Source organism: Heterodontus francisci, chromosome 44 (genome assembly GCF_036365525.1).
Source record: "Heterodontus francisci isolate sHetFra1 chromosome 44, sHetFra1.hap1, whole genome shotgun sequence".
NCBI lineage: Eukaryota > Metazoa > Chordata > Chondrichthyes > Heterodontiformes > Heterodontidae > Heterodontus > Heterodontus francisci.
Genome location: NC_090414.1, coordinates 7,961,710 through 7,988,814, shown reverse-complemented (window position 1 = coordinate 7,988,814; position 27,105 = coordinate 7,961,710).

Sequence of the window (27,105 nt, the reverse complement as noted above, 5' to 3'; positions counted from 1 at the left end):
GTGTGTGTGTGTTAGAGAGTGTGTGTGTGTGTCTGTGTGTATGAGTGTGTATGAGAGAGTGTGTGTGTGAGAGAAGATTTGGATGTTAGAGAGTGCGTGTGTGTGTGTGAGAGAGAGAGCGTGTGTTCGTGAGAGAGAGTGTGTATGTGTGTGTGAGAGAGGCACAGCCTGTGTGTATGTGTGTGTGTGAGAGAGGGAAGAAAGTTTGTGTGTGTGTATGTGTGTGAGTGTGAGGGAGAGAGCGTGTTTGTGTGTGCGAGAGAGTGTGTGTGTGAGAGGGAGAGAGCGTGGGTGTGTGTGTCTGAGAGAGAGAGCTAGCTTGTGTGTGTATATGTGTGTGAGTGTGAGAGAGAGCTTGTCTCTGTGTGCGAGAGTGTGTGTGTGTTTGAGAGAGAGAGAGTGTGGGTGTGTGAGTGTCTAAGAGAGAGAGAGCTTGTGTGTGTGTATATGTGTGTGTGTGTGTGATAGAGAGAGCGTTTGTGTGTGTGAGAGAGAGTGTGTGTGCATGTGTGTGTGAAAGAGAGAGCATGTTTCTGTGTGTCTGAGAGAGAGAGTTTGTGTGTGTGAGAGAGAAAGTGTATGTGAAGGAACGTGTCTGTGTGTGTTATAGAGTGTGTGTGTGTTTGTGTGTATGAGTGTGTGTGAGAGAGAGAGTGTGTGTGAGAGAACATGTGTGTGTTTGAGTGTGTGTGTGTGTGTGTGAGAGAGAGAGCGCTTGTGTGTGTGTGTGTGTGAGAGAGAGCGCATGTGTGTGCGTTTGTGCGTGTCTGTGGGTGAGACAGAGTGTGTGTGTGGGTGAGATAAAATGGGTTTGTGTGACAGTGTGTGTGTGAGAGAGTGAGTGTGTGTGTGAGAGAGAGAGAATGTGTGTTTGCGAGAGAGCGTGTTCGTGTGTGTGAGAGAGTGTGTGTATGTGCGTGCGTGAGAGAGAGACAGCCTGTCTGTGTGTGTAAGACACACAGAGTGAGCGTGTGTGTGTGAGAGAGAGAGAGAGAGAGTTTGTGTGCATGTGTGTGTCTGGGACAGAGTGCGTGTGAGAGAGAGAGCGAGCGTGTGTTTGTGTGTGTTTGTGTGTGTTTGTGTGTGTCTGTGTGTGTCTGTGTGTGCGAGTGAGAGCGTGTGTATGTGTGTGAGAGAGTGTGTTGTGCGTGAGGGAGAGAGAGCGAGTGTGTGTGTGTGTGTGTCTGTGTGCGTGTGTGAGCGAAAGAGAGCATGTGTGCATGTATGCATGTGAGAGAGTGTATGTGCATGTGTGTGAGAGTGTGTGTGCGTGAGAGAGAGCATGTGTGTGTTTTGAGGGAGAGAGTGCGCGCGCGTGTGTGTGTCTGAGAGAGAGTGTGTGTATGTGAAAGAATGCATGTGTGTGTGTGAGAGAGTCTGTGTGTGTCTGTGTGTATGAGTGTGTGTGAGAGAGAGAGTGGGTGCCTTTGTGTGTGTGGGAGAGAGAGCGTGTGTACGTGTGTGTGTGTGTGAAAGAGAGTGATTGTGTGTGTGTATGTGTGTTTGTGTGTGAGAGAGACAGTATGTGTGTGTGTCTGTCTGAGAGAGTGTGTGTGAGAGAGAACATGTGTGTGTATGTGTTAGAGAGAGTGTGTGTGTGCTAGAGAGAGAGTGTGTGTGTGTCTGTGTGTACGAGAGACAGAGCGTGTGTGTCTGTCGAAGATTGAGTGTGTGTTTGAGAGCGTGTGTATGTGTGTGTGTCAGAGAGAGTGATGGTGTCTGTGTGTGTGACAGAGAGAGAGAGCGTGTGTGTGTGTGTGAGAGAGAGAGTTTGTGTGTGTGTGAGAGAAAGAGTGTCTGGGTGTGTGCATGTGTGGTGTATGTGTGCGTATGAGAGAGAGAGCATATGCGTGTGTAAGAGAGAGAGTGTGTGTGTAAGAGAGATAGTGTTTGTGTCAGAAAGAGCATGTGTACGTGTGTGTGTGTTTGCCTGTTGGAGTGTGTGAGAGAAAGAGAGAGACAGTGCGTGGGTGTGTTGGGGTGAGTGTGTGTGTGTGCGTGTTTGAGAGAGCGTATGTGTGTGAGACATAGTGTGTGAGAGAGAGAGCATGTGTACCTGTGTGTGTGTGTGAGAGAGTGTGTGTGTGTGCTGAGAGAGAGCGTGTGCGTGTGCTTGAGAGAGAACGTGTGAGTGAGAGAAAGAGATAGGAAGTGTGTATGAGAGAGCATCTGTACGTGTGTGTGAGAGAGACGAGCATGTGTACGTGTGTGTGTGTGTGTGTATGTGTGTGTGTGAAAATGTGTGTGTGTGTGTGCGAATGTGTGTGTGTGAATATGTGTGTTTGAGAAAGAACGTGCATGTGAGAGAGAGAGAGATTGTGTAAGTGTGGAAGAGAGATAGTTTGTGAGAGAGAGAGCGTGTGTACGTGTTTGTGTGTGAAAGAGAGTGATTGTGTGTGTGTATGTGTGTTTGTGTGTGAGAGAGACAGTATGTGTGTGTGTCTGTCTGAGAGAGTGTGTGAGAGAGAACATGTGTGTGTATGTGTTAGAGAGAGAGTGTGTGTGCTAGAGAGAGAGTGTGTTTGTGTGTCTGTGTGCACAAGAGACAGAGCGTGTGTGTCTGTCTAAGATTGAGTGTGTGTTTGAGAGCGTGTGTGTGTGTGTCAGAGAGAGTGATTGTGTCTGTGTGTGTGACAGAGAGAGAGAGAGTGTGTGTGTGTGAGAGAGAGAGTGTCTGGGTGTGTGCATGTGTGGTGTATGTGTGCGTGTGTAAGAGAGAGAGTGTGTGTGTAAGAGAGATAGTGTTTGTGTCAGAAAGAGCATGTGTACGTGTGTGTGTGTTTGTCTGTTGGAGTGTGTGAGAGAAAGAGAGACAAAGTGCGTGGGTGTGTTGGGGTGAGTGTGTGTGTGTGTTTGAGAGAGTGTATGTGTGTGAGAGATAGTGTGTGTGTGAGAGAGAGCATGTGTACCTGTGTGTGTGTGAGAGAATGTCTGTGTGTGCTGCGAGAGAGCGTGTGTGTGTGCTTGAGAGAGAGCGTGTGAGTGAGAGAAAAAGATAGGAAGTGCGTATGAGAGAGCATCTGTACGTGTGTGTGAGAGAGAGATAGTGTGTGTGAGAGAAGAACATGTGTACGTGTGTGCGTGCGAGTGAATGTGTGTGTGTGAATATGTGTGTGTGTTTGAGAAAGAACGTGCATGCGAGAGAGAGAGAGATTGTGTAAGTGTGGAAGAGAGATAGTGTGTGTGAGAGAGAGCGTGTGTACGTGTGTGTTTGTGTGTGTAAGAGAAACAGCGTGTGTGTGAGAGAGCGTTTGTGTGTGTGAGAGAGAGAGCATGAGTGTGTGTCTGTGTGTGAGAGTGTGTATGTGTGTGTTTTTTGAGAGAGATTGTGTGCGTGAGAATGTGTGTGCGTGAGACAGAGGATGTGCACGTGTGTGTGAGAGAGCGTGGGTGTGTGTGTGTGTGTGAAAGAGTGTCATGCGTGAGTAAGAACGACAGTGTATGTGTGAAAGAGAGAGTGTGTGTATGAGAGAGCGTGCGTGTGTGTGTGCGTGCGTGTGTTCGTGTGTGAGAAAGCGTGTGTGTGTCTGAGAGACTGTGTGTGAGTGCGTCTGAGACTGAGTGTTTATGTGAGTGTGTGTGTGTGTGTGTGCGAGAGAGAGAGAGAGCATCTATGTGCGTGAGAGAGGGAGCATGTATGTGCATGTGTGAGAGTGTGTGTATGTGTGTGAGAGAGAGAACGTGTGTGTCAGTGAGACGGTATGTGCGTGAGAGTCTGTGTGTGCGAGAGAGTGCATGTGCGTGCTTGAGAGAGACTGTGTGTGTGAGCGCATCTGAGAGTGAGCGTGTGTGTGAGAGAGAGAGTGCTTGTGTGTGTATGGGTGTGTGTGCATGTGAGTGTGTGTGAGAGAGAGACAGCGTGTGTGTGTCTGAGAGAGACTATGTGTCTGAGTGCGACCGAAAGTGAGCGTGTGTTAAAGATAGCCTGTGTGTGCGTGTGAGAGAGACAGTGTGATTGAGTGTGTGTGTGAGAGAGAGTGTGATTGTGTGTGTGTGAGAGAGAGAGAAACTGTGTGCGTGTATGTGTCTGGGACAGTGTGTGTGAGGAAGAGAGAGCGTGTGTGAGAGAGAGAGTGATTCTGTGCGCGTGTGTGTCTGGAACAGCGTGTGTGTGTGAGAGAAAGAGAGAGCGAGCGTGTGTGCGTGTGTGTGAGAGAGAGTGTTTGTGCATGTGAGAGAGAGCATGTGTGAGTATGTGAGAGAGAGCATGTGTGCGTTTGTGTGTGTGCGAGAGAGAACGTGTGAATGTTAGTGAGGGAGTCTGTTGTATGTGTGTGTGTGAAAGAGGGAGCGAGTGTGAGTGTATATGAGAGACAGGGAGTGTGTGGTGTGAGAGAAAGAGAGAGCGTCTGTGTGCATGTCTGTGTGAGTGCGTGTGAGATAGAGAGAGCGGGTGCATGTGTGTGTGAGTGAGAGGGAGCATATGTGTATGTATGTATGTGAGAGTGTGTATAAAAGAACAAAGAACAAAGAAAATTACAGCACAGGGACAGGCCCTTCGGCCTTCCAAGCCTGCGCCGATCCAGATCCTCTATCTAAACCTGTCGCCTATTTTCTAAGGGTCTGTATCTCTTTGCTTCCTGCCCATTCATGTATCTGTCTAGATACATCTTAAAATATACTATTGTGCCCGCGTCTGCCACTTCCGCTGGCAACGCGTTCCAGGCACCCACCACCCTCTGTGTAAAGAACATTCCACGCATATCCCCCTAAACTTTTCCCCTCTCACTTTGAACTCGTGACCCCTAGTAATTGAATCCCCCACACTGGGAAAAAGCTTCTTGCTATCCACACTGTCTATACCTCTCATGATTTTGTACACCTCAATCAGGTCCCACCTCAACCTTCGTCTTTCTAATGAAAATAATCCTAATCTGCTCAACCACTCTTCATAGCTAGTGCCCTCCATAGCAGGCAACATCCTGGTGAACCTCCTCTGCACCCTCTCCAAAGCATCTACATCCTTTTGGTAATGTGGCGACCAGAACTGCACGCTGTATTCCAAATGTGGCCGAACAAAAGTCGTATACAACTGTAACATGACCTGCCAACTCTTGTACTCAATACCCCGTCCGTTGAAGGAAAGCATGCCGTATGCCTTCTTGACCACTGTATTGACCTGGGTTGCCACCTTCAGGGAACAGTGGCCCTGAACACTCAAATCTCTCTGTACATCAATTTTCCCCAGGACTTTTCCATTTATTGTATTGTCCACTCTTGAATTGGATCTTCCAAAATGCATCACCTCGCATTTTCCCGGATTGAAGTCCATCTGCCATTTCTCTGCCCAACTCTCCAATCTATCTATATTCTGCTGTATTCTCTGACAGTCCCCTTCACTATCTGCTACTGCACCAATCTTAGTGTCGTCTGCAAACTTGCTAATCAGACCACCTATACTTTCCTCCAAATCATTCATGTATATCACAAGCAAAAGTGGTCCCAGCACGGATCCCTGTGGAACACCACTGGTCACACGTCTCCATTTTGAGAAACTCCCTTCCACTGCTACTTTCTGTCTCCTGTTGCTCTGTCAACATGAAAAGCAGGCACATAGATAAAACAAATGAAATTGAATCGTAGAGTTATACAGCACAGAAACAGGCCCTTTGGCCCATCGTGCTTGTGCCAGCCATACAACACTCATCTATTCTAATCCCATATTCTTGCACTTGGCCCATAGTCCTGTATCCCATGGCGTTTCAAGTGTTCATCTAAATACTTCCTGAAATGAAAATATTAAAATATGGAAAAGGCCAGTCATGCCCTGAAATTATTGCACTCAATGTTCAGTCCGTAATGCTGTAGAGTGCCTAATCAAAAGCTCGAGCTTGCGTTGATTTTCACTGGAACACTGGAGCAGGCCAAAGTCGAAAATATTGGTATGAGAGAGTGTGGGGGGGGGGGGGGTAGTGGGGGGGGGCGGTTGGTGTAGAAATGACAAGCAACCAGAAGCTTGGGGTCATGCTGATGGTGAGTGCAGTTCTTCCACAAAGCGGTCACCCAATCTGTGTTTGCTTTCCCCGGTGCAGGGGAGACCACATTGTGAGCAGCGAATACAGTCTACTAAATTGAAAGAAGTACAAGTAAATCACTGATCCACCTGAGAGGAGTGTTGGTCTCCAACGGGGCTTGGGTGTCCTTGTTCATAAGTCACCAAAACAAACATGCTGGTGTGGGAAGGCAAATCATGTTGGCCTTTTTTTGCAAGGGAATTTGAGTACAGGAGGAAATAAGTCTTCCTGCAACTCTATAGCGCCTTGGTGAGATCACACCTGCAGTATTGTGTACAGATTTGGTCTCCTTACCCAAGGAAGGATATATTTCCAAAGAGGAAGTGCAACAAAGGGTCATCAGACTGATTCCTAGGATGGCAGGATTGCCCCATGAGGAGAGATTAATGAGACTGGTCGTTCATTCTCTAGAGTTCAGTCTAATGAGAGGAGATGTAATTGAATCATACAGAATTCTTACAGGGCTCGACAGGATAGATGCAGGAAGGATGTTTCCCCTGGCTGTGAGGTCTCATACAAATATAGAAACATAGAAAATAGGAGCAGGAGTAGGCCAATCACCCCTTCGATCCTGCGCTACCATTCATTATGAACATGGCTGACCATCCAACTCAGTAGCCTGCTCCCACTTTCGTCCCATACCCTTTGATACCTTTGGCTCCAAGAGCTATATCTTACTCCGTCTTGAAAACATACAATATTTTGACCTCAGCTGTTTTCTGTGGTGGTGAATTCCACAGGGTCACCACTCTCTGGGTGAAGAAATTGCCCCTCAGATCAGTCCTGAAAGGTTTACCCCATCTCCTTAGACTATGACAGTAATAAAAGCAAAATACTGCGGATGGTAGCCATCTGAAATAAAAATCCTTAGACTATGGCCCCTGGTTCTGGACTCCCCCATTATCGGGAATATCCTTCCTGCATCTAGCCTGTCAAGTCCTGTAAGAATTGTATCGATTTCTATGAGATCCCCCCTAAATCTTCTGAACTCCAGCCATTATAATCCTAACTGACTCAATCTCTCCGCATACATCAGTTCCGCCATCCCAGGAATCAGTCTGGTAAACCTTCGCTGCTCTCCCTCTATCGCAAGAACATCCTGCCTCAGGTAAGGAGACCAAAACTGCACCAAATCTCGAACCAGGACACACAGTCTCAGAGTGGGAGCTGGAACATTTAGGACTGAAATGATGAGGAATATCTTCATAAAGCGGCTCGTGAATCTTTACAATTCTCTCCCGCAGAGGGCTGTGGAGGCTCAGTCATTGAGTATATTCTAGACAGAGATAGACAGATTTCTAGATTTTAAAAAATATCAAGGGATATGGAGAAAGTATGGGAAAATGCATAGAGGTAGATGATCAGCCATGGTCTTGACGAATGGCAGAGCAGGATGGAGGGGCTGAATGGGGTACACCTGTCCGATTTCCTATGTTCCTATGGATGTGGATCTCCGTACTGAAAGGCTCACACAGCAGATGATTTAACCAATTACTAGGTTTGCTGAGGCGTCACCCAGTGGGAGTGGAAGGATGGATAAAGATGGATACAGGACTGGCTCGGTCATAGAAGACAGAGGGGAGCAGTGGATGGGTGTTTTTCTGAATGGAGGGATGTGACCAGTGGTGTTCCGCAGGGATCAGTGCTGGCACCTTTGCTGTTTGTAGTATATATAAATGATTTGGAGGAAAATGTAGCTGGTCTGATTAGTAAGTTTGTAGATGACACAAAGGTTGGGGGAGTTGCGGATAATGATGAGGATTGTCAGAGGATACAGCAGGATATAGATCGGTTGGAGACTTGAGTGGAGAAATGGCAGATGGAGTTTAATCTGGACAAATGAGAGGTAATGCATTTTGGAAGGTCTAATGCAGGTGGGAGGTATACAGTAAATGGCAGAACCGTTAGGACTATTGACAGGCAGAGAGATCTGGGCATACACGTCCACAGGTGGGAACGCAGGTGGATAAGGTCGTTAAGAACGCATTCGGTATGCTTGCCTTCATCGGTCGGGGCATAGAGTATAAAAATTGGCAAGTCATGTTGCAGCTGTACAGAACCTTAGTTAGACCACAATTATAAAATTGCGTGCAATTCTGGTCGCCAAACTGCCAGAAGGACGTGGAAGCTTTGGAGAGGGTACAGAAGAGGTTTACCAGGATGTTGCCTGGTCTGGAGGGCATTAGCTATGAGGAGAGGTTGGAAAAACTACGATTGTTTACACTGGAACGACGGAGGTGGAGGGGCGACATGATCGAGGTTTGAAAAGTTATGAAAGGCATGGACAGAGTGGATAGTCAGAAGCTTTTTCCCAGGGTGGAAGAGTCAGTTACTAGGGGACATAGGTTTAAGGTGCGAGGGGCAAAGTTTAGAGGGGATGTGCGAGGCAAGTTTTTTTACACAGAGGGTTGTGAGTGCTTGCAACTTGCTGCCAGGGGAGGTGGTGGAAGCAGATACGATAGCGACGTTTAAGAGACATCTTAACAAATATATGAATAAGATGGGAATAGAGGGATATGGGCCCCGGAAGTACAGAAGGTGTTAGTTTCGACAGGCATCAAGATCGGCGCAGGCTTGGAGGGCCGAATGGCCTACTCCAGTGCTGTACTGTTCTTTGTTCTTTGTTTGTTTGTTTGTCTCAGTGGAGAACCAACCTGCAGTCCTGTCTCAGTGTGACAACATTTGTACTCCATTCAATATCACTTCACCATAGCCCTTGCTGTCACCCATCAACCAGCCCAGGATACTGATCACCATGCCGAGCTGGTGCAGTGTGAATATGGTTCAACCATCCCAGGATACCGATCGACATCCCAAGCTGGTGCAGTGTGAATATGGGTCAACCAGTTCGGGATACAGATCACCATGCCAAGCAAGTACAGTGTGAATATGGGTGAACCAGTTCAGGATACAGATCACCATGCCGAGCAAGTACAGTGTGAATGTGGGTCAAGCAGCCCAGGATACTGATGGCCATGCCGAGCTGGTGCAGTGTGAATATGGGTCTACCAGCCCAGGATACTGATCGTCATGCCAAGCTTGTACTGTGTGAATATGGGTCGACCAACCCAGGATACTCATCGTCATGCCAAGCTTGTGCAGAGTGTATATTGGTCAAACAGCCCAGGATACTGATCCCAATGCCGATCTGGTACAGTGTGAATATGGGTCAAACATCCTTGGATACTGATCACCATGCCGAGCTGGTGCAGTGTGAATCTGGGTCAAACAGCCCAGGATACTGATCGTCATGCCGAGATGGTACAGTGTGAATAAGGGTCAAAATGCCAAGGATACTGATCACCATGCCGAGCTGGTACAGTGTGAATATGGGTCAACCAGCCCAGGATACTGATCACCATACCGAGCTGGTGCCGTCTGAATATGGCCCTCACGGACAACCTGTGCGGTCATTTGCAGTCTCCGCTGGTGAACATCAGCATTCTTACACCACTCATGCTTCCATCCCCCTTAAGTCTACAAACGAACAGGAACCAGGTAATGGAAGGTGTCATCTTCAGTGCTATCAAATTGCACATACTCACCAATAACTTGCTCACTGGTGCTCAATTTGGTTTCTCAAGTTTCATTCATCTACAGACCTCATTGCAGCCTTGGTCGAAACTTGGAGAAAAGAGCTGAACTCGAGAGGTGACGTGAAAGTGACTGCCCTTGACATCAAGGCAGCATTCGACCGAGTATGGCACCAAGGAGCCCAAGCTAAACTGAGGTCAATGGGAATCAGGGAGAAAATTCTATGCTGGTTAGAGTCATAACTGCCACAAAGGAAGATGGTTCTGGTTGTTGGAGGTTAATTATCTCAGTCCTGAGACATCACTGCAGGAGTTTCTCAGGGTATTTTCCTTGGTCCAACAATTTTCATCTGCTTCATCAATGACCTTCAATCAGAAGATTATAAGTGGGATTATTCATTCCGGATTGCACAGTGGTGCAGTGGTTAGCACCGCAGCCTCACAGCTCCAGCAACCTGGGTTCAATTCTGGTTACTGCCTGTGTGGAGTTTGCAAGTTCTCCCTGTGTTTGCGTGGGTTTTCTCCGGGTGCTCCGGTTTCCTGCCACAAGCCAAAAGACTTGCCGGTTGGTTGGTAAATTGGCCATTAGAAATTGCCCCGCGTATTGGTAGGTGGTCGGGAAATATAGGGACAGGTGGGGATGTGGTAGGAATATGGGATTAGTGTAGGATAAGTATAAATGGGTGGTTGGTGGACGGCACCGACTCGGTGGGCCGAAGGGCGTGTTTCAGTGCTGCATCTCTGAACTGATTGCTCAGGTACTGAAGCAGTCCGTGCCTACATGCTGCAAGAAATGGACAATATCCAGCCTTGGGCTGATAATTGGCAAGTAATATTCACACAACACAGTCAGGAATGTAATTGAATAATCCCCACTTGCCTGGATGGGTGTAGATCCAACACTCAGGAAGTTTTGCACCATCCAGGAGAAAGCAATCCGATTGATCAGCACCTCATTCAATACCATTCAACAGAAAAGCGAACCGCAAAATCTTCTAATGGGGCACGCAAACATTTTCCACAGGCATGTAGATATTAATCAGGTAGAACGAGGTGGGGTGGGGCCTATTCGGGGAAAAGAGTGTAATATACACATAGAGGCACAGAGCAAATCAAATATACCTAATGAGTTCTTCATATCATTGTTTACTGAGGAAGAGTAATCTGAAAAACTATCAATGGAAGTGGAGCGAGTGGAGACAATGGATAGAGTACAAATTGAGAGGGAGGAGGTAGTGTAAAGGCATGCTATGCTTGGGGTTAATAAATCACCTGGTCTGGATTGTTTCCATCGCAGGCTGCTAAAGTAAGTGGAAGTGGAGATATCACAACAGCATGCCATCATCTAACAATCCTCCACAGACGGGGGAGATGCTTGAGGATTGCAGTGTGGCAAATGTGACACTCTTATACTGGAAAGGGTGTGAGGACCTTCCGAGCAGCTACTGGCCAGTTAATTCATAATCAGTGATTTAAGTTTAACTTTGGTGGTCGGAAAACCTCGAAAAAATTTTGGTACAAAATCAATAGTCACATAGAGAAATGCGAGTTAGTTAAGGAAAGCCAGCATGAATTTCTTCAGTTAAAATCATGTTAACTCACCTGTTGGAGAATTTCAAGGAGATAACAGGGTGTGTTGATGAGGGCAATGCTGTTGATGTGGTGTACATGGAATTTTAAAAGGCATTTGATACAGTGCCACACAACAGAATTGTGAACAAACTTGTAGTTGATAGAATTAATGGCACGGTAGCCACATGGATATGAAATTGGCTGAGTGACAGGAAATAAAGAGCAGTGTTTGGTGTTCCCCGGGGATCAGTGTTGGGACTCTTGCCTTTCCTGATATATATTAATGACCTGGATCTTGGTGTGCAGGACACAATTTCAAAGTTTGCTGATTGGACGAAATTTGGAAGCACTGTGAGCTTTGAGGAGGATAGTGTAGAACTTCAAAAGGACATAGACCTGTTGATGGAATGGGCAGACAGATGGCAGATGAAGTTCAATGTGGAGAAATGTGAAGTGATTCATCTCAGTAGGAAGAACATAAAAATACACCACCAAATGAAGGGTACAATTCTAAATAGGTTGCAGGAGCAGAGAGACTTTGGTGTATATGTGCATATGGCATTGACGGTGGCAAGACAGGCTGTGAGAGTGGTTAATAAAACATATATTATCCTGGGGTTTATTAATAGGGACATAGAGTACAAGAGGACGTAAGTTATTTTGAAATTGTATGAGACACTAGTTCGGTCTCAGCTGGAGAATTGCGTCCAGTTCAGGGTGCCACACTTGCGGAAAGACGTGAGGGCATTGGATGGAGTACAGAAAAGATGAAGGAGAATGGTTCCATGGATGCGGAATTTCAGTTCTGAAGATAAATTGGAGATATTAGAGGCTGTTTTCCATGGAGAAGAGAAGGCTGAGTGGTGACTTGATACAAGTATTCAAAATCATGAGAGATCTGAACAGAGTAGATGGAGAGAAACTGTTCCAACTCGTGAGAGGATCGAGAACGAGAGGACACATATTTAAAGTATTTGGTAAGAGAAGCACAAGTGACATGAAGAAAAACATTTTCATGCAGATACTGGTTAATATCTGGAATGCACTGCCTGAGAACGTGATGGAGGCAGGTTCAAGTGAAGCATTTAAAAGGGAATTAGACAGTTAGTTGAAAAGAGAGAATGTGTAGCGTTATGGGGAGAAGATGGGGGAATGGAAAAGACGGAAATTGTTCCTTCAGAGAGCCAGTGCAGACACGATGGGCCAAATGGCCTCCTTCTGCGCTGTAATGATTATGTGATTCTGCGTGTGCAGATTAAAGGTTTAGAAACAATTCTCAGGATTCCTGGATTACTTTAAGAAGGAATATAATCTACAGGTTTCCTTGGTCGTTTGTGAGACTTGGTTGCTGGACGCTGCACACTTGAGTCAGGAGACACAGAAGAAGAGATTGTCACAGAGATTGTCGGTAATTATGACAATGTTCAGTAAGAAAAACATCGAGGAACATGTGAAGGCACTAAGGGTTGAGATCAACTGTAAAGCTGAGGAAGAAGAAGAAGATTTTGATGCTCCCATTATTTTGTACAAGATCTGGTGAAATTACATGTATTGAGACACCCCCACCCTTACCCTCCTCACCCAGCCACATGCATTAGTTTCTGAAAGCCTATAGAATTTCTGCATTGTTGGCCTATCAATGTTGCAAATCTATTTCGAAGCTTGATTTTTTGTTTTCTTAAATATTAATAGGCACTTGGAGAGATTTGAGTTAATTAAGGATATTGAGCACTGATTTGTAAAAGGGAGACCATGCCTCACTTATCTGATTGTATTTTTTTGATAAAGAGTCAGAGAAAGTTGATTTAAGGAATGCCGTGGATGCTGTCTATATGGATTTGAAGAAAGTGTTGATAAAGTACCAGATAAAAGGCTGGTGAATAAAATTAAGGCTCATAGAATAGGAGGGTCAGTGTCCAAGAGGAGTAAACAAATGGCTTAATGACAGGTTGTTGATTTCAGACAGGAGGATGGTAGACAGTGGTGTTTCTTCAAAGGGCATGGCTAGGACCACTGCTTTTAGTTTGCTTTCGACAAATGACTTGGTCTCAGATATACAGTCGAATTTCAAAATTTGCTGATGACAAACCTGGAGGAGGGACAGACAGTGAGGATGATATAATTTTCCTGCAACAGGACAGAAATATGCTAGCAGAATAGGCAGAAGAGGGGCAAATTGATTTTGATACATCAAAGTATGATGTGATGCAATTTGACATAAGGTGAGGCAATACAGCTTTCATGGCACTGTTCTAAAGAATGTGTTGGAACAGAGGGAGCTGGGGTTCCATGTGCGTTTGAATGTGGAAGGAAATACAGACAGATTGGGCTTCATAAATAGAGACATAGAATACAAAAGTAGTGAAGTTTTATAATGCAACGATATAGAGCTTTGGTTAGGCCCCAATTGGAGTTCTGTGCCCATTTCTTATCATCACACTCTAAGAATGATGTAAGAGTCCTTGAGAGGGTGCAGAGGAGATTTAACAGAATGATTCCATGGATGGGAGCTTTTAGTTACAATGTTAGTTTGGAAAAGCTGGTGTGCTTCCCACTTGTGCAAAGGAGAATGAGGGGAAATTTGATGGAGGTGTACAAGATTCTGAGAGGCTTAGATAAGGTAGTCATGGCGAGATTATTCCCGTTAACTAATGGTACAAGGACACACAGGTGGAAGGTTTTGGGCGAGAGATGCAGAGGGAATGTGAAGAACAACTTTTTTTATGCAGTGGGTCGTAATAACCTGGAATCGCTGCCCATAAGCGTGGTGCAAGGAGAGACAAATCAAAGATTTCAAACGGAAACTGGATTGGCACTTGAAGGAAATGTACTTGCAGGGCTATGGGGATTGTGCAGGGAGTACACAAAGCACTGTTCTGACTTGGAACTATATCGCCGTTCCTTCACTGTCGCTGGGTCAAAATCCAGGAACTCCCTTCCGAACAGCACTGTGGGTATACCTACTCCAAATGGACTCCAGCGGTTCAAGAAGGCAGCTCACCACCACCTTCTCAAGGGCAATTAGGAATGGGCAATAAATGCTGGTCTGGCCAGTGTCGCCCAGATCCCACGAATGAATAAAATTAAAATTGGGACTGACTGGACTTCTCTGCACAGTGCCAGCATGCATAATGGCCTCCTTCTATGTCGTAAATCTGTGACTCCAGCATTGGAGTAAAATGATAGCAGTGTGTGCAGTCTCCAAGATGAACTGTAGCAACTCACCAAGCCTCCTTCAACAGCACCTTCCAAATCCTCAACCTCTACCTGCGAGAAGGGCAAAGGGAGCAGATACATAGGAACACCACCACCAGCAAGTTCACCTCCAAGTCGCACATCATCCTGACTTGGAACTATATTGCCATTCCTTCACTGTCATTGGGTAAAAAACGTTCAGGAAAACAGATCACCTCTACCTTCTCAACGGCAATTAGGGATGGACAATAATTCCTTGCCTATCCAGCGATGGCCACGTCCATGAACAAATAGAACTGTCGACAGCCACTGGGGATGCACTGTGCAGGAGCACTAGGCAAGTCAGGGTGGAAAATGTCCAGCAAATGGTCGTAGACAGGATTGGGGATGGATAGGATACTGTATTGGAACTTAGCTCAGGGTCAAAGCAATCAGCGAGGAAGTGAACACTCTGTTTCAGCCTCATGTATTGGCAGATTCGTTGGATAGAGAACAGAGTTTGTGTTGAATACTGAAAACAATGGCTTCAATCTCCCCAAAACGTCAATAACAAGGGCGGTAATGCATTGAATTGCGGTTTACACATGTAATAGCTGAATAGAGTGACTAAGCAGTGTGACAGCAGCAACAAAGATGCAACAGCAAATTAAGACAATAGTAATACAGTTAGCAATGGTCTTTACAGCTAATATCTGGAGACAGATATTCGCCAGGAACGACAACAGTATCAAGGTGGACAGTGTAAACGATAAGATCGGTAATGCAGTTAAAAATGGTTTATTGAATTGAAAGATAGGGACAGAGACTTACCAGGGACACCAACAATAGCGATAATGAGATAGTAAATGCATTGAATCATCTTCAATGCATCAGCGATCCGCCAATCTAATGGTATCGAATCATCATCTGCAGTAAGACTGTCAAACAAATAAGATAAACTCCTGTTCATTGTTGTAACATTCCAATCTATTGTTCTCAGATTCAGTTCCATTGTTGTAACATTACAACTTGTTGTTCTCAGATTCAAGTCTATCCTCTCCCTCTCTCCAGAACCACTGATCCATTGGTGCCAGGGATGAAGCTCCCGCTGACACTTTGGGATAACACATTGAAAGACGCCCTTTATTAATGGTAGAGGAAAACCCTCCAGTGATACAATTAGGATCCAGGGAGACTGACATTAATGACAGTCACGGAACAAACAGGATCAGTTAACTTCTTTCAATCCAACATTGTTGCTACCATGATAACGAATAACATTTACGCATTCCAGGTGGGATGTATGAGGGTTGCTGATGGAAAGAGTGGTGGAAATAGAAGAGGAAATGGCTAGCATCTTTCACTCGTCCAAGGATATGGCAGTGGTGATTGATGACTACAGATTCCCCAATGTGACACTCTGTTTAAAACAAGAAAATGTATAAACTCTGGAATTACTGTTCCAGCAGTCTAACATCGATCTAAATTTGTAAACTATTGCAGTCTATAATCTGGGACAAATCATTTTTGCCTTGGAAAAAGAGGAGTTTATAAATTACAAGCATCCTGGATATGTTAATGTCAATCATGTTTGATAAACTTGATCGAGTTCTTCAATGACGTCATGCAGCGGCTTGTTGAAGGCAGCATGGCTGATGTTATTTATATGGACTTTCAAATGTCATCTGATCAAATGCCATCTAATGGACTTGTTAGGAAAACTACAGCCCATGGATTAAAGGGGCAGTGATAGTGTGGATATGACACTGGCTAAGAAACAGAAAGCAGAGAGAAGTTCTGAACAGTTGTTGTTCATACTGGACGGCAGTATACAGTAGTGTTCCCTATTGATCAGTATTAGGATCACTCCTCCTGTTGTCACATATTAATGGCACAGACGTATATATAAATGGCATAATTTCAACGTTTGCAGATGATGTGGAGCTGGGAAATGTAAACAGTGAGGTGGATAGTCAGAGACTTCAGGAGGACATAGTTACCAGACCAGGAGCCAATGTCGGTCAGCGAGCATAGGCATGATTGCTGAATGGGATTTGGAGTGAATTAGGATACAGACAGCAGAGTTTTAGATAGGCTGACGTTTATGGGGGGACAAGCTGGGATGTAAGTGATGAGAGGTTGGAATAGCTGCATCTGGAGGTAACAAAGGAATGGATGAGGGATTCAGCAGCAGATCAGCCAAGGCAGAAAAGAGACAGGCAAGGATTTGGAGGTGAAAGTAAGTGGCCTGGCTAATGGAGCTGGCAACTCGGCTCAGAGTTCTATCGGTAGCCGAGGTTGTGAACAAGCTGGTTCAGCCACAGACACTGGCTGTGGAGTGGTATGGAGTGGGTAGATAGGGTCAATTGAGCGAGGTCATTATGGCGTCTGGCAGTGACTGCTCCTGTAGTTCAAGAGCAACACTCAGCAATAGCCAATGAGGCAACTACTTGAGAAACACAGACCCCAGCGATAGACAGCAACATAAAGAGTTTTATAATATAAGGACAGAACAGCACAAACACTGTCACAGTGATTAATGTTCAGGAACAACACACATGCAGATTAAACTAATATGCGCCCAGGACAGGTACGGTGTGGGGAAGATATAGAGACAAGCTCCCTCTGCACTGTCCTCATCAAACACTCCCAGAACAGGTACAGCACGGGATTAGAAACAGAGTAAATCTCCCTCTCCTCTGTCCCAATCAAACACTCCCAGGACAGGTACAGCACTGGGATTGGCTGGTCAATTTGGAGCACTTCCTGCCAGCAATCAGGGGGAGCAGCTGCACCTGTGCTGCAGCAACTGCAGAGTGGAGAGTGGAGACTGCAGCAACTGGGGAGAGGAGAGTGGAGACTGGAAACTGCAGCAACTGGAGAAAGTTGAATACAGAGTGGAAACTGCAGCAACTGGAGAGAGAGATTGGAGAAAGGTGAAAACAGAGTGGAGGGAAACCATCAAGGAAGGCTGCAATTTTTCTGGAGAGGTGGGTGTCAGGGCACCTGAAAGACTATTAAGTTTAAACTGTTTGGGGGAGGGAGAAGAGGCCTGAAGACTCAGGGGTGGGGCAGCCAAATCCAGTAGGGGCCCCTGTGTTTGTATTGGTGTTGCACACAGGGAGCTCCCTCCCCACCCCAACTGCCTGCTCGGGACAGCTGGAGTTGCCCGGGTGAAGACTGTCTTGTTAAAATCAGAAGAGGAGAGTACCGGGCGGCTCCAGCTGTCCCGGGCGAAGAAGCCTCCCCCAAGTGGAAGACAACAAACAAGTTTGGACTAATTGTGATAAAGGTGCTCCAACTGGCAGTTGAAACAAACATCCTTTTCAGCCTTTCTCTCCCTTCCTCCACTCAGTCGCCTCAATCACCTATCCTCCCCTTTTCCTTTACCATCCTACGCCATCCTCCTCTACTCCCACTCCACCTTGTTTAAAGTTTGCTTTTTTAAAAAAAATTGTGTAAATTTGTTTTGTTTCTTGGGGGTGGACGTAGCTCTTAGACCCCATGGCAAGCCCCTCTTCGCCGGTGGCGGGGCCTTCCCGTTCATATGCTGCTGCGGCTGCTGCAGCTGCACCTGTTGCCCCGTCACCGTTTGCTTTATTAACAACGAAGCATGGGGTCAAGAGCTACGTCCACCCGAACATGACTATAGAGGCATGCGTGAAAGCAATGGCCGAGGTTGTCGGCCCTTCGGCCATTGTTGCAGCCTCTAAAATGTACGGGAAGGCAGTGTTTTTCCTGAAGACCGAGCGGGCGGTGTCCCTGGCTCTGAGCAAGGGGCTCACCGTGGGCGGGACCTTTCTGCCAGTGGACCCCCTGGAGGCCACTGCGCAAAGGCTCATTTTATCCAATGTCCCACCCTTCATCCCTGGTGAGCTCCTCCTTCCCCACCTGCACCATCTGGGGGAGGTAAAGACGGGGCTCACCCCAGTCCCGCTCGGTCTTCGGGAGAACAGCCTCCGACACGTCTACTCCTTCCGCCGCCAGTTATTCATGCGGCTGGCGCGGGAGGAGGTGACAGAGGGCCACTTCAATGTAGAATTCCAGGGGATGGCCTACCGCGTCTTCTGGACCTTGGACGGGGTGCGGTGCCATGTCTGTAAGGGGGTGGGGCATGTTCATAAGAACTGCCCCAACCTCCCGGCTGCCAACTCCAACTCAGCGGCCCAGGGTGGCGACGCTGCACCTCCTCCCACCCCCACTACACCACCACCAGATACCATTCAGTCGGTACAGGAGGCTGTGGTTTTCACGGCCTCCGGCAGGGAGGGGGGTGACCGTCCAAGTGGAAGGAAGGCGCGGAGGAGAAATAAACATCGAGAGGCGCGTCCCCTGGATATCGTGACACTACCCGAGCCTGAGCTCAGCCCAAGGCCCGATCTCGGGAAGTCAACTTGCCCCAGGGCTGGGCTCAGGCCCAGGGTGAATAAAAAAAAGGAGAGTGTGGAGGTGGAGGCCTCTGATGATATGGAGGTCTCTGAGCCTCCGCACACAACAGGGAAAAAGAGGAGAAGGCACCCCTCCACAGAGGTAACAAGGGGCCCTGAGGCGCAGGGCCCATCTGTTGGAGGGGAGCTGTCTCCTGTTTCGGGTCCCCAGGTTTCCCCTACCGCCACCACCAAGGCTGCAAAGTCCGGGCAGGTGCTCCCTATTCCTCAGGATGGAGGGGAGGGGATGGCCCCGGTACATGAGGCCCCTCCTGAAGGAGTAAGTGGGGCCCTGCTTGTGGTGGGGGAGCCTGGGGAAGCCGCCCATTCTGCCACTGCTACTGGGTCGGGTGTCCTGAATGAAGGTGAGGGCGAGGCCCCAGAGGGTCGGGCCTCCCAGCCGGAGTCCACCACCAACCAGGAGACACCCGACCCAGTTATAACTGAGAATGCTGCCCCACCTGCTGGGCCTGTGGGTGCTGGCGGAGCGGGAGATAGCCTCCTCCCTCCGCCTCCAATCTCGGCTCCGGCTGGTTTCCCGGAGTCGGGAACTTCTGTCTCCCCTGGACCACTCATTGCCCTGGGGACGGAGGTGGAGGGGGGTCCTGAGCCGCTGGTGCCTACAGGCTCCAGTTTCACAATAGAACCCAGAGAGGACTCCTCCGCCATCGATCCTGGGGGTGGGATCGTGACGGAGGCGGGACCAGCTGGCGCGGCCGGGACGTCCGCCCCACAGTGTGTGGTAGATGTGTCGGCCGCTGGCGGTGACGACCCGGAGGAGGATGGGGATTCGGTGCAGGGCACGGAGGATGATCTTGATTCCATCGCCAGTGAGGTGGTGGAGTCCCTCGTGCCTCCAACCGAATCTCCTCTCATCCCCACGGCGGAACTCCGGGATTTCCTCGCGGCTTGCAGGGGTTGCCGCAATAAAGTTCAGCTGGCCCTCGACCGTTGGTCGAATCTGGCGCTGATCATCCAGTCCGTCCGTGCCGCCCTTAAGATAGCGGGCAAGCGCGCGGACGTGAAACTGGTTGAGAGGCGCCGTTTTAATGTGTTCCTCAATGGGTTGCTGGGGGAGTGGAGGGCCAGGTGCACTTCCACTCCCTCCTCACAGTGAGCTGTTGGTGACGGATTTTAAGTACCTTTGACATGAAGATAACCATAGCCAGCCTCAACATCAACGGCAGCAGAGGGGCTCACCGCAGATTTCACAATCTCTCAGTCCTTAGGGAAGGGAGATACGCGGTGAGCTTTCTGCAGGAAACCCACACCGTTCCGGGAGACGAAGCCACCTGGCTCCTGGAGTGGCAGGGTGGGGTCTACATGAGTCACCTCACCCCTATTTCTAGTGGGGTGGCTATCTTGTTGGCCCCGACGTTTCAGCCGGAGATCTTGGGGGTCAAGGAGCTAGTGCCGGGCCGCTTGCTCCACCTCGCCGTTCGCCTGGGTAGCGTGCCGCTCCACTTTGTGAACGTTTACGCGCCCAGGCCCGGCGCTTTGCAAGCGCGCTTCTTTGAAGAAGTGTCCGCTCTCTTGAGCTCCATCGATAGCGGCGAGTGCATCATCCTCGGGGGGGATTTTAACTGCACCCTCGAGGTGGGGGATCGCTCCGGTCCCCAGCGCGGCCAAGCGTCGGTGGAGAAGTTGAGGGGACTGATCAGCTCCCTTAACTTGGTGGACGTCTGGCGGAATCTCCATCCCGACTCCAGCGCCTTCACGTGGAGGTCTGGAGGAGGGGGGTCGCGAATCGACCGCCTCTACATTTCGCAGGCGTACGTCTCCCGCGTTTCGGCGGCCTCCATGCGGCTGGTGCCGTGCTCGGACCACCGCCTGGTGTGGGCGGAGTTCACTCCGCTCCGCACGCGGGCGGGGTCCGCGTACTGGCACTTTAACAACCGGCTGCTGGAGGACGTGCGATTTCGGGACTCGTTCTGTCGATTCTGGGCCGACTGGAGAAGGAAGCAGGGGGGCTTCCCCTCCTTGAGGCTATGGTGGGATGTGGGCAAGACTCACATCCGCGTCTTCTGTCAGGAGTACGCGAAGGGGTCGACCAAAAGGCGGGAAGCCGAGATCGGGCGCATTGAGAGGGAGGTGCTCGACTTGGAATCCCGCCTCGGTCATGCCGTCGCGGACCCGGCCCTGTGGCAGGCGTACAAAGAGAAGAAGGGCGCGCTGAGGAACCTGCAGCTCATAGGGTCCCGAGGCGCGTACGTGAGGTCGCGGATCCAGATCCTGGAAGATTTGGACCGCGCCTCACCCTTCTTCTACTCGCTGGAAAAATGGCGGGGGGTCCGTAAGCAGCTCGTCGAGCTGCTGGCCGACGACGGATCCTCCATCACGGATCCGGAGGGAATGGGCCTCCTGGTCCGGACGTATTACAGTGCGTTGTTCTCTCCGGATCCGTCCAGTGAGGATGCGCGCAGAGTTTTGTGGGAGGACCTGCTGCAGGTCAGACCGGAGGGCGCCGAAGGATTGGAGGCTCCGCTCACGTTGGCGGAGCTGACTGGCGCCCTCCACCAGCTCTCGAGGGGCAAATCCCCAGGGCTGGATGGGTTGACCGGGGAGTTCCTCAGGGCGTTCTGGGATGTCCTGGGGGACGATTACGCGCGGGTCCTGGGGGAAAGCCTGGCGACCGGGGAGATGCCCCTCTCGTGGCGCAGGGCGGTCATCGTCCTGCTGCCGAAGAGGGGCGATCTCCGCCTGCTTAAAAACTGGCGTCCGTTCTCCCTCCTCAGCACGGATTATAAGATCTTTGCCCGGGCTATGTCTACCCGCCTGGGCTCCGTGCTGGCCCACATGATCCACCCCGACCAGTCCTACACGGTCCCGGGCCGGTCCATCCAGGACAACATCCACCTGGTCCGGGACCTGATCCATCTTTCCCAGAGGACTGGTCAGTCGGTCGCCTTTCTCTCCCTCGATCAGGAGAAGGCGTTCGACAGGGTGGATCACGATTACCTTTTCGGGACTCTGCGCGCTTTCGGACTCGGGCCGCATTTTGTGGCCCGGGTCCGACTTTTATACGCAGCCGCAGAGTGTCTAGTCAAAGTTAACGGGTCCTTGACGGCGCCCCTTCGATTTGGGAGAGGAGTGCGTCAGGGGTGCCCCATGTCCGGCCAATTGTATACCATCTGCGTGGAGCCCTTCCTGTGCCTGCTTCGCAGGAGGTTGACGGGATTGGCTCTGCGCGAGCCGGCCATGCGGGTCGTCCTCTCGGCTTACGCCGACGACGTGCTCCTCGCAATCACAGATCCCGTTGACTTGCGGAGGATGCGCGACTGCCAGCAGACCTTTTCTGCCGCGTCCTCCGCGAGGATCAATTGGGAGAAATGTTCCGGACTCCTGGTTGGTCAGTGGCGGGTGGACTCCCTGCCGGAGGAGATGACACCTTTTGCGTGGAGCACCACGCACCTCCTCTATCTGGGAGTCCACCTTAGCCCCGCTGAGGAAGCCTGGCCGGCAAACTGGCAGGAGTTGGAGGCGAAAGTCACCGCTCGGCTGGGGCGCTGGACAGGACTGCTCCGAGTGCTTTCCTACAGGGGCCGAGCGTTGGTCATAAACCAACTGGTGGCCTCCATGCTGTGGTACCGGTTGGTCACTTTGGCCCCGCCCCCTGTATTTGCCACCAAGATCCAGAAGAAACTCGTCGATTTCTTCTGGGGCAAGAGGAAACACTGGGTCTCTGCCGCGGTCCTGAGTCTCCCGATCGAGGAGGGCGGTCAGTCGCTGGTGTGCGTCCGCACCCAGGCTGCGACTCTCCGCCTTTGGACCCTGCAGAGATACCTGTACGTCGAGCGTCCTCCCAGATGGTGTGCGCTGGCGACGTATTTTTTTCCGCCAGTGTCACTGCCTTCAAGACGACACGCAGCTCCCGGTGGAGTCCGTTAGCCGCGCCTCTCTGAGGGAGTTGCCTGTCTTTTACCGGGATCTTTTCCGAGTCTGGAACATGGTCGCCTCCAGTCAGGCCGCTCCCCCGCCTGCGGAGGAGAGCGCCTCGGCTGTCCAGGCGGCCGACTCCGGGGACGGTCCGGCGGGCGGAGGAGTAGCCGAAACCCCCGGGACGCCCCTCACTGCGGGTGGCGAGGGGGCTCGGGAGTGCGGAGCGATCCCGGCCGAGCTGACCCCCGCTGGGCCGGAACTGCTCATCGGACCCAGGCCCCGAAACCCTCCTCGGGAGCCGGTCCCGCACAACCCGAGCCGCCTCTCGGGAATGCCCTCCGTGCCATTCCAATTGGCGTGGAGGGGTTTCCTGTACGGGCTGCTGCTGCACACTTTCCACTTCCTCGCCCTCGTCAGCCGGCCGGACACGCCCTGGTGGTCCGCGTTGCCATCTGGCGGCGAGGGGAAACCCCGATGGAGGTCTCACTACGCGGGAGTCTTTCCCCTTTACATCGGGGACCTGGGGTGGAGGGTGCTGCACAGAGCAGTCCCGTGCAATAGGCTTTTAAGTAGGTTCACGGACTCCCAGGCCAGCTGTACTTTCTGCGGCCTGGACGAGTCCGTGTTCCACATTGAAACGGAGTGTGCGAGGTTGCAGCCCCTATTTGAGTATCTGAAGGGGCTGCTCCTCAAATTCTGGCTGCACTTCAGTCCCACGCTCCTGATCTTTGGGCACCCGGTGCGGAGGGGATTGGGCCGGGAGGAGGATCTCCTCGTCGGTCTGCTCCTGGGCCTGGCCAAGGTGGCAATTCACAGGTCCAGGTTGCGGGCCGTCGGGGGTTCCGTCCTCCCCGATTGCCTGCCCCTCTTCCGCGGTTACGTTCGCGCCCGGGTGTCCCTGGAAAAGGAGCATGCGGTGTCTGCCGGTACGCTTGAGGCCTTCCGCGACCGGTGGGCACCGCAGGGACTGGAGTGCATCGTCGACGCCGAGAATGGCATTTTAATTTGAGTTTTTTGTTTATTTATCTGTTTTAATAAAGTTATTTTAAAACTGTAAATATGTACATAAAGGGGGCCTGAGGGATAAAGAAAAAAAAAAAAAAAATTGGGTTAGATACAGATTAAAGCCTCCTCGACATTGCCCCCATCAAACACTCCCAATGCAGGTACAGCACGGGGTTAGATACATAGTAAAGCTCCCTCTATACTGTCCCCATTAAACACTCCCAGGGCAGGTACAGAACGGGGTCAGATACAGAGGAAAGTTCCCTCTTCACAGTCCCTGTAAAACACTCCAAGGACTGGTACAGCACTGGGATTGGCTTGGCAATTTGGGAAGCACCTCCTGCCTCAATTAGAGGGAGCAGCTGCACCTGTGTTGCTGCAACAGCAACTGGAGTGGAGTAACTGGAGAGGATACAGCAGAGTTGAGTAACTGCAAAGAGGTGACTGTGGAGTGGAGACAGCTGCATTTACTGTGGAACTGTTGCACTTTTTCAAGACTAGAAGATCTGCAAGTCATTTTGGAGAGGTGGGTGTTGGAGCAGCAGAGAACTGTTTGTTGTTTGGACTGTTGGGGGAGGGAGGATGCACCAGAAGATTCAGGGGTGGGGCTGCCAAATTCTGTCGGGAGCCCCTTTATTTGCAGTTGTGTTTATCTGCCATCCTGCACAAAAGGGACTCCCTCCTCACCCCCAACTGTGTGACTCGGGACAGCTGGAACTGCCCGGCTGAAGAAAGTGTTCATAGTCTTTACAGAACAGTGGAAAAGGAGAGAACCGAGCGGCTCTAACCATACCGGCTGAAGAACCCTCCTCTAACTGGAAGTCAGGACTGTGAACTCTGAAGTCACGTGCTCCAACTGCCGAACCACAGCAATATCCCCGCAGCTCATCTTTCCCTCCCAACACTCGGCTGTCTTGCCTCTCCTCTCCTTGTCCTTTTCCTTTGCACCCCTATTCTTCTCTACCCCCACCCCTTCCATCATATTGCTTTAGCTTAAAAGAAACTGTTAGTTTATTTCTTAAGGTTGGGCGCGGCTCTGCGACAACACAGCAAGTCCCTCTTCACTGGTGGCGGGGCATTCACGCACGTATGCTGCTGTGGCTACTTCAGCTGTTGCCCCATCACCAGTTGCACTAATAACATCAAAGCATGGCTTCAAGAGCTACATTCATCCAAACATGACGATAGAGGCATATGTTAAATCAATGGCCAAGGTTGTCGGTCCTTCGGCCATTGTTGCAGCCTCTAACATGTATGGAAAGGCAGTGTTTTTCCTGAAGACCGAGCGGGCGCTGTCCCTGGCTCTGAACAAGGGGTTCACCGTGGGCAGAACCTTTCTGCCTGTGGACTCTCTGGAGGCCACTGTGCAAAGTGTCATTTCGTCAAATGTCCCGCCCTTCTTCCTGGTCAACTCCTCCTTCCCCACCTGCACCATCTGGGGGCGGTAAAGACGGGTCTCACCCCAATCCCGCTCGGTCTTCGGGAGAACAGCCTCCTGCATGTGTACTCTTTTTGCCGCTAGCTACTCATGCAGCTGGCGGGGGAGAAGGTTACGGATGGCCATTTCAATGTCGAGTTTCAGGGGACGGCCTACCGTGACATCTGGACCTTGGACGAGGTGCCATGCCATGACAATAAGGGGGTGGAGTATGTTCGTAAGAAATGCCCCAACCTCCCTGCTGCCAATTCCACCTCGGCAGCCCAGGATGGCACCGCTGCACCTCCTCCTACCACCCCGACACCTCCACCAGATATCGTTCAGTTGGTGCCAAAGGATGTTGATTTTCACAGCCTCCAGTGGAGTGGGAAGTGCCCGTCCAAGAGGAAGGATGTTGCAGAGCAAAAATAAACATCGAGGTGCACGTCCCCGGACACTGACACAACCCGAGCCTGAGCTCAGCCCAAGGCCCGCTCCCAGGTAATCCACCTTCCCTAGGGCTAGGCTCAGGCCCAGGGCAACCAGACAGTAGGTAGGTTCGGAGTCAGAGGCCCCTGATGATATGGAGGTCTCTGAGCCTCCGCGCTCCTCCCGAAATAACAGGAAGAGACGTCCCTCATCTGACGAAGGCCCTGAACCATGGGGTCCTTCTCCTGGAATGGGTTCTCAGGCTCCCCTTGCCACCAGCACGATCAGGGCCTCGAGCCCTGGGCGGGAGCCCTCCACCCCTTCGAGCAGAGGTGCGGGAGATGCCACTGCGATCTTGTCATCTCCTGAGGTGGGGGCCCCGCAATTGGTAGGGGAAATCGGTGGACCCCAAGGGAGAAATCATTCCTTTGTCCGATGTGTCGGGTGTCCTGGGTGACAGCGAAACCTAGAGGGCCCGCCGTTCCAACAGCCTGACGCTGCCGCCCGGGATGTTCCCGATCCAGAGGCCAATCTGTGTAATTTCCTATCTGCTGGTCCTGTGGGTGCTGGCACGGCAGGAGATGGCCTCCTCTCTCCGCCGATGGTCCCGGCTCTGGCTGGATTTCTGGAGTCGGGAACATCTTTCTCCCCTGGACTGCTCATTGGCCTGGGAAAGGAGCTGGAGGCGTGTCCTGAACCGCTGGTACCCACAGGTTCCAGTTCCATCCAAGAACCCAGAGAGGACTCCTCCGCCATCGATCCTGGGGATGGGATCGGGACGGAGTGAGACCAGCTGGCTTGGATTGGATGTCTACCCCACAGTGTGTGGTGGGCGTGTCGGCCGCTGGCGGTGACAACCCAGAGGAGGATGGGGATTCGGGCTGGGGAACCGAAGACGAGCATCGCCAGTGAGGTGGTGGAGTCCCTCGTGCCACCCACCGGGTCTCCTCTCATCCCCACGGCAGAACTCCTGGATTTCCTCACAACTTGCAGGGGTTGCCGTGATAACGTTCAGCTGGCCCTCGGCCGTTGGTCGCGTCTGGCGCTGATCATCCAGTCTGTTCCTGCCGCCCTTAAGAAAGCGGGCAAGGGTGCGGCATGAAACTGGTTGAGAGGCGCCGTTTTAATGCGTTCCTCAATGGATTGCTGGGGGAATCGTAGGCCAGGTGAACTTCCGCTTGCTCCTCACAATGAGATTTTGGGGATGTTTTATTTTAAGTACCTTTGACATGAAGAGAACCATAGCCAGTCTCAACATCAACGGCAGCAGGGTGTCTCACCGCACATTGCACAATCTCTCAGTCCTCAGGGAAGGGAGATATGTGGTGAGCTTTCTGCAGGAAACCCACACTGTTCCAGGAGACGAAGCCACCTGGCTCCTGGAGTGGCAGAATTGGGTCAACATGAGTCACCTCATCCCTATTTCTGGTGGGGTGGGTATCTTGCTGGTCCTCAGTTTTGAGCTGGAGATCTTGGGGGTCAAGCATCTAGTGCCGGGCCGCTTGCTCCATCTGGCCGTTCAGCTGGGTAGTGTGTCGCTCCACTTTGTGAATGTGTATGCGCCCAGGCCCAGCGCATTGCAAGCACGCTTCTTTGAAGAAGTGTCCGCTCTCTTTGACCTCCGCCGATAGCGGCGAGTGCATCATCCTCGGGGG